This window comes from Puma concolor, chromosome C1, assembly GCF_028749965.1.
Source record: "Puma concolor isolate L17-30 chromosome C1, mPumCon1.1.hap2, whole genome shotgun sequence".
Lineage (NCBI taxonomy): Eukaryota > Metazoa > Chordata > Mammalia > Carnivora > Felidae > Puma > Puma concolor.
The window spans coordinates 206,936,553-206,945,212 of NC_141674.1; the positions used below are offsets into that span (position 1 = coordinate 206,936,553).

The 8,660-nt window shown below is 38.9% G+C and overlaps 1 non-coding gene across 1 annotated transcript; it reads right to left on the reverse strand.

The window, feature by feature from the left end:
• Positions 1-703: 703 nt before the first annotated feature.
• On the reverse strand, positions 704-809 carry LOC112849033 (U6 spliceosomal RNA). The gene has a single exon (XR_003222484.2). It is a non-coding gene; the product is annotated as a U6 spliceosomal RNA (small nuclear RNA).
• Positions 810-8,660: the final 7,851 nt, after the last annotated feature.

Below are 8,660 nucleotides of genomic sequence, written 5' to 3' on the forward strand. Positions count from 1 at the left end.
TTGCCTCCTTCCCTCTCTGTAACTTTTTTCCCCCTTCCCCTCCCCCATGGTCTTCTGTTAAGTTTCTCAGGATCCACGTAAGAGTGAAAACATATGGTATCTGTCTTTCTCTGTATGACTTATTTCACTTAGTATAACACTCTCCAGTCCCATCCACGTTGCTTCAAAAGGCCATATTTCATTCTTTCTCATTGCCAAGTAGTATTCCTTTGTGTATATAAACCACAATTTCTTTATCCATTCATCAGGTTGATGGACATTTAAGCTCTTTCCATAATTTGGCTATTGTTGAAAGTGCTGCTATGAACATTGGGGTACAAGTGCCCCTCTGCATCAGCACTCCTGTATCCCTTGGGTCAATTCCTAGCAGTGCTATTGCTGGGTCATAGGATAGATCTATTTTTAATTTTTTGAGGAACCTCCGCACTGTTTTCCAGAGCAGCTGCACCAGTTTGCTTTCCCACCAACAGTGCAAGGGGGTTCCCGTTTCTCCACATCCTCGCCAGCATCTAGAGTCTCCTGATTTGTTCATTTTAGCCACTCTGACCGGCGTGAGGTGATATCTGAGTGTGGTTTTGACTTGTATTTCCCCGATGAAGAGCGACGTTGAGCATCTTCTCACGTGCCTGTTGGCCATCTGGATGTCTTCTTTGGAGAAGTGTCTATTCATGTCTTCTGCCCATTTCTTCGCTGGATTATTTGTAAAAATATGGAAGCTTCACGAATCTGCATGTCATCCTTGCACAGGGGCCATGCTAATCTTCTCTGTATCGCTCCAATTTTAGTGTATGTGCTGCCGAAGTGACCATGAGGAAGTTTTTTTATATATGGAGTAAGATACGGATCACGGTTTGTATTTGTACATGGGCATCCAATTGTTCTGACAGCATCTGCTGAAAAAAACTATCCTTTCTGCACTGAATTACCTTTTCAACTTTGAAAAGGATCAATTAATCCATATATATGTGTGCCTATTTCTGGATTCTATTCCACTCCTCTGATATAACACCTTTCTCCTTTTGCTATTACTGCACTGGCTTGATTACTATAGCTCAGAGTAAGTCTTGAAATCAAGTAATGTAAGTTGTCCAACTTTACTCTTTTTCAAAATTGTTCTATTTTCGTTCCTTTGTATTACCATATGCATTTGAAAATTAGCGTATCAATTTCCTCAAAAAAAATTGTGCTGGGATTTTGGATTGGAATTCTATTGAATTCAATTCCAGTTCAAATGGAAAACCACAGAGATTTTTCACTTAACCTCTTCATATATGTTTTTCTTCTTCCACACCAAACGACCTGGTTCCCTTGGACACTGAAGGTTATAGAAAGAGAACATTCCGTAATTATTCATTACCTTTATTCCACGTCACATACATGGTCTCTAAGTAATAATGTTCATACTATCACCACCAGTATAATTATTAACAATTAAAAGCTTTGCTTCTCTCTGTTCTCCTCCCATTTTTATAATGTACTATATCTACATTTTCTCAATATATACATACTCATCCCGTAATAAATGCTTTCCCTTAACTGATATTTTTCTTCTCCTTGAAAGCACACTTTCAATCCATTTATTCAATTTAGTTATACTTCGATTCCTCTGAAAGTGATTTTAAGCTGCTTGAAATAAAGAAAAAGACAGGAGTGCCTGGGTAGCACTGATGGTTAAGCATCTGAGTTCTTGATTTCAGCTAAAGTCATGATCTCATGATTTGTGAGATTGAGCCCCGAGTAGAGTTGGGGTTCTGTATGCTGACAGCAGGGAGCCTGCTTGGAATTCTCTTTCTCCCCCTCTCTCTCTGCCCTCCCACACTCATGCTGTGTGCGTGCACGTGCTCTCTCTCTCTCTCTCAAAATAAACAAATAAATAAAAAAAAGAGGAAAACACAGTTGTGAAAAAGAGGACACACATATGCTAACCATAGTGTAAATGTGTGTTGTAATTAATCACAATATTTGGGTCTATGCATCCTAACAGCCAAGTTGAAAATGGAGACGTGACAGGTTACATAAATTGGCGGTTGTCTTTAGAAAATTTTTATTTTAGAGGCGCCTGGGTGGCTCAGCCAGTTGAGCATCCAACTTCAGCTCAGGTCATGATCTCACAGTTTGTGAGTTCGAGCCCCACGCCGGGCCCTGTGCTGACAGCTCAGAGCCCGGAGCCTGCTTCGGATTCTGTGTCTCCCTCTCTCTCTACCCCTCCCCCACCCCGAACAAATAAATAAACATTAAAAATTTAAAAAAAAAGAAAATTTGTATTTTATTTTGTTTTTATTCCCAAGACTCCATGCCAAAAATATTTTTCATATTGTATTAGTAGGAGACACATTGGAGGTGTATAATAACATTTTCAATGAGGGCTTCACGGAAATACAAACATGAAATTTATATGGAAAAAAGTTCAAAACATAATACTGAAGTGCAAGTCAGTAAGGCTGAGTGATCTTTTAGGGAAAGATCTTTTTTATACTCTGTTTTTTAATACCTTCCTAGGTACCTAATGTAGCTCTCTCTATCTCTTCCTTTTCCCTTCTCTGTATCCCACTCTAACTTTATTATATGTATACATTACAATTATACAGAGAAGTATATATATATTTTTGTTTCATATTTATTTTTATTTTTATATTTATACAAATACATACATATAGTAACATATACATATATATAACTTCTTGGTTTTCTAATTAGGAAGAACTTCCCTGCTATCAATATTACACCTAGAACCTTAGCTGATTCTTTAAATCAAGAGAAGACATTTGAAAATTTTAATTAGCCACCTCTTTGAAACTGCCACAGGTGCTTTGCCACCATGTTTATGTTGCCTTAAAGCCAGCAAGACATCAACTTCAGGGGCAAAGGAGAGGGAGAAAACATTAGATGCAGACGCAATGATATGAAAAGAAGGAGTCAAAAAAATGAAAAAGTATAAACTAGGCACGTGACTAGTGGGGTGGGCAGCAGGAGAAGGGTGTCTAGTGAAATAGGGTCTCTGAGGGAACAGGCCAAGAAAGGAAGATCATTCGAGATCATGGGCAGGGCACTGTGAAATTCCAGCAGGATCTACAGAGAACGGGTGTGGCTTGGAGATGTCTGAATTCGTTAAGAGGATATCGTCTTAATGGACAGTAAGTGACCGGATTATTGGGAAAGATTATCTGAGTAGGAGTCGGATTGAAGAGCCAAGATGAGAGTCTCCTGCGTGCTCTCAGAGTTAAAATTCCATTTATAAAAATTCTGGGACAAAAATCTTTTCCTTATTGAACTGTGCTTCCTGATAGGCTATATGAAATAGGGTTTCATTGGCTTGAAGGAGATAGCTTGCTGATATTCAGCTAACTAAATTCTTACTACCACTTGAGAGCAGGTGGGGCCTGTCAGAAATCTTGCACTTGTACAGCCTGGATGGTTCCACATTTTGATGCCAATTTCTCTATTTTCCTCTTGTTATTCTGTATTTTATTTTAGCCCTGTGTGGGCATTCTGGCCTCTTCATTCCTTGAGGGCTACAATTGACTGGAAATACTCTCAACTGCATGGGGAGTTGAAAAGAACTCTTGATAGGTCTTTGGTCAATCACTTAAGAAAATCTATTTCATGGGGGCGCCTGGATGGCTCAGTCGGTTAAGCGGCCTGACTTCGGCTCAGGTCATGATCTCTCGGTCCGTGAGTTCGAGTCCGGCGTCAGGCTCTGTGCTGACAGCTCAGAGCCTGGAGCCTGCTTTGGATTCTGTGTCTCCCTCTCTCTGACCCTCCCCCATTCATGCTCTGTCTCTCTGTCTCAAAAATAAATAAACATTAAAAAAAATTAAAAAAAAAAAGAACATCTATTTCGTTGAAGTCATTCCTGGAATATTTTTTCTATTAAGTATTTTCGCACCTTTTTGCTTCCCTCTCATGTAAGGACACACAGGTTAATATGAGAGAAGCATATCCATTTGACAAAGAAATCAAGCTTTTTAAGTAACAGCTGTATATGGGTTAGTTGTAATATTAACAATGACTCCTTATGCTTTTTCCTTATGATGCTTAAGTAATATATTATTTGCATTCATAAATTATTGAAATTTTATATGATGAGTGATAAAACGTCCTCTTTAAGAGAAAAAAAATCTTACCCATGGGAAATTAAGGTTTTTCCTGAAAAGTGTAGAAAATATATTCCCTTGGGGTGCCTGAGTGGCTCAGTCAGTTGAGTAGCCAACTTTTGATTTCAGCTCAGGTCATGATCCCAGGGTCATGGGATCCAACCCCTTGTTGGGCTCTGTGCTGAGTGCAGAGCCTGCCTAAAGATCTCTCTCTCTCTCTCTCTCTCTCTCTCTCTCTCTTTCTCTTCCCCTCTCCCCAGCTTGTGTGCTCTCTCTCCAAAAGAAAAAAAAAAAAAAAATATATATATATATATATATATATATATATATATATATATTCCCTTAGTAAAACCAGATAAAAAGCCTGTTGTATTGGACAGAACACTGAACTTAGGGCCATAAGCATGGGCTCAAACCTTAAGTCTATAACAAGTTGTGTTTACAAGTTGTAGAATATTGGATGAGACATTGAGTCACTCCGGGTCTTGATTTCTCTCTCCAGTTTTCAAGTACAGATAATAATAATTACCTCATGGGACTGTAGTCATGATCAAATGAAATAACATGTAAAAATCTTCTTGGTAAATGCTGAAGTATTCTGTAACTTTAATCTGTCTTGGTGTGTGATTATAATACTTTAGGTCTACTCTGTTTGCAAAAAAAAAAAAAAAAAAAAAAAAAAATCCCATTCAGACTATTCTGGTGAGAAACTTATCTCCCAAAACAGCTATACACTCGGTCATTAGAAGTTGTCATTCTTCCCATCTGGAGAGAATGACTGGCTTGTGTGTGACCCCTCTGAGCCCTCCAGGGAGTCGGAACCCATGAGGTGTGTGGACAGTGACACTGATCCCAGAGCCAGCAAAGTGTCTCCTCCATCCCAACCCATGATAGTTTCCAATTCCAAAGAACATCAAGCCAACTATTCTTTTCATTTTCAGGGCAAGATGTTGGCTGCTTTAAGATTATGGATGTTATTTATATGGTTGCAAGCAAAAATGATTATACACACTAATATATTTTCATCAGCTTTTGAAAGACACCCCTCCGTCTGCACCCTCCCCCTGACATACACCCGCTGGTTATGTACTGAAACATGCCATTAAAGAATAAGGTTTTCTTTTTGCTGACAAACAAAATCAGATGCTAATCAATAGGAATTCAGTTGGCAGAGATGTCTTGCTCATCAGTGAAATTACATCTGGATCTGGTTGGTTGATGGTAGGAATCTCCTTTGATGGGAAAGTAAAATGGAAAAAAAAAATGTCCTCAGTCACTTATCATAAGAAAATATAAACAACTACAACACTGAATCAATCAGGCAAAGAAACAAAAAAAAAAAAAACCCATCCGTTGTTAAGGTGTTACAAACCAGTTTTGCCACTCTGTGCCTCCTCCCCCTATTATTATGAGTAAATAATATATAATTTTTAAGTTTGCTTATTCAAAATTTAAATGCTCTTTCTACGAGATTACCCTCAAAAACAGTTGGGGCGCAAACAGTTTAACAAAACTGTGTCAGAACTGACCCTTTCAGTCATATTAAATGAGGTTACTACCCTAGCTCTGTAGCTACTGTTTACCCTTTAAGGGAAACACATGAAACATGAGCATCTACTAACAATAAGTCTCCCCAAAGGGTCTCACTTAGGTAGACTGGCTTCACCCATCGGTGAAGAGCCATCAGCCAAATTGCAGATCTACGTTGGAGGTGACACTTTTGCTATTAACCAGGCTTTTTCGCACATGAAAAGGAAGTTGCTTACCCCCTCTTCTCTCCAAGAAATATGGTGAAGACAATAGAGTAAGGTGAATAAAAACCACAACCTAAAAATACACGCACAGTGTGTAACGGGATGGCCATTGACCCGGATAGAGTTTCTCTGTCAGAAATACTTCTCATCTCACTATAAAGAGTTTTGATTCTTTTGGATGCATACCCAGCAGTGGTACTGCTGATTCACACGATAGCTCTATTTTTAATTTCTTGAGGGTCCTCCATATTGATTTCCACATTGGCTGCACCCATTTGCAATCCCACCTGCACAAGGATCCCTTTAATCCACATCATCATGAACACTTGCTTTTTTGATAATCACCATCTCAAGAGGTGTGAGGTGGTATCTCATGGTGGTTTTGATGACGATTAATGCTGTTGAGCACCTTTTTATGTACTTGTTGGCCATCCGTATGTCTTCTTTGGAAAAATGTTTATTCAAGTTGTTTACCCATTTATTAACTGTATTCTGTTTTGTTTTGCTTTTGCTTTCAATTGCTATGAGTTCCTTATATATTTTGGAGGTTAACCCCTTATCAGATATTGGGATATTGGGTCTACAAATATTTTCTCCCAATCCATAGGTTGTCTGTTCATTTTGTTAATGGTTTCCTTTGCTGAGGAGATTTTTAGTTTGATGTGGACATTATCTGAAGAGGTATCTGTACTCTTCTGTTCATTGCTGTATTATTCACAATAGCCAGGGTATGGAAACAATGTAAGTGTCCACCAGTAAATGAACGGGGTCAAGGGGATGTGATATATGTGTAATGGAATATTATTTAGCCTTAAAAAAAGAAGAAAATCCCGTCATTTATGGCAATGTGGATGAACCTGGAGAACATTATGCTAAGTGAAATAAGCCAGATAGAGAAAGATAAATACTGCATGCTATGACTTAAATGTGGAATGTTTTTAAAAACTTGAATTCACAGATACAAAGACGAAAAAGTGTTTGGCAGGTGGGGGGTGGGGGAAATGGGGAGAGGCTGGTAAAAGGGCACAAACTTCCAGTTATAATATGAATAAAGTCTGAGGATCCAATGTATAACATGGTGGCTACGGTTGACAATACTGTATTTTATAATTGAATTCTGCTAAGAAAGTGGAATTTAAATTTCTCACCAAGAAAAAAAAAAAGCAAATATGTGAGGTAGGTGATGGATGGGTCAATGTGTTAATTAACTTGATGGGGAGGACCTTTTCACAATGGATATATCGCATCATCACATTGTACACTTCAAATATATTGTAGCTTTATTTGTTGATTATTCTTCAATAAAGCTGAAAAAAAAAAGAGTGTTTTGAGTTGGTCAAGCCTTTAAAATAGAATATTGTACCGTGTGGGCTCCTTCCTTTCTAGCCATAAAGTTCCCAAATTTTTTCACATATATCGATTTATCTTACCTTCATAGAAATCCTAAGAAGTACGACCACGAGAATGATACTTGAGTATTACAAATAAGACTCGTGACTTTGTCAGGGTCAAGTAGTTGATATATCTGAGTTTCAAACTCAGGTTTCCTAACATTTGATGCAGGATTCCGCCCCTCCCAATATTTCTAACCACCCAACTGCTATTTAATTTAGATATTAAAAGTCTGTTGGGCAATCTAAACCTTATGGATGCATTCGATAGAATCAGTTATAAGTATCAAAGTCCAAACAAGCAAAAAAGCATATAGAAAACAGTTTCAAATTTCTCAGAGAACTACTAAAAATATCAACAAGAATAAGCATTTTCTAGCTTAATCCTTCACATAAATAGATACTACTGCTGACAGTGTTTCTTCCAGAGCTGGACTTCCCACTGTCAGCAAGACACATGCTGAGATATTTACAGTGATTGTGTTTTGCATCACGCTAGCTCCATCCTTCCTGGCTTTTTCTGCATTCTCTGAGCAGGGTGGGATAAAAGGCTGGTATCATGTAGCCATGACCTCAAAAACCCTGGGCTGGGCCTTGTCAATTATGGCACGTTCTCCGGCTTCCTGTTCTTTAATCCCCACCGTGACAACCAGATATATTGCTATGCACTCGCAAGTGTATTTTAGCCCCCATTGTTAAACTGACTACCTCTCTAATTTCTTATAGATAAGGATAGAGGAGTCACATTAAAACTGAGTTTCCAACTGTCCTCACTCTGCACACTCAGTGTTGATTGTCTCCTTGCCTGTGACAAAATAAGAAAGGCCACCGCTATGGCTCACCTGAAGGTTTCAGTAATTTAGATTCACTCTGATACCATCAAGGGGTGTGTGTGTGTGTGTGTGTGTGCACGCGCGTGTTGGGAGAAGGCGTGATTGTATCAATGGCTCCAGGAACCTGAACTCTGAGCATATAAAAACCATTTTGTAGGAAGGAGGGATAGTGAAAAGGAAAGCAAAGCAAAAGGGACTACCAGAATGGGCAGGGATGATTGCTTTCACGCAAGAGTTAAGGAATTTAAAATATGACGATTCTACAAAGTCTGACATTTCTCCTGGACCCTTCCATTTCCATTCTTCCTCTCTGCCCTTGCTTCTTTTAGAGTTCAATTCCTCTGCAAAAACTTTCACCTGTTCGGTCTCTGGAAAATCTTCCCTTAGCAACAACTGTATTGAAATTGACTTTCAATGGTGAGCTAGCCAGGAGCCAAAGGCTGCCTTTCTGATCTCCAGACAGATGGCTGAGGCCAATGTCTCTTTGTCCTTTCCATGTATTGCAACCTCCACTCTCCAAATCTGGATGGCTCCTTCTTTCTGTGCCTCTAACGGCTCAAACCTTGAGTTTATGCTTCTTTCACAACA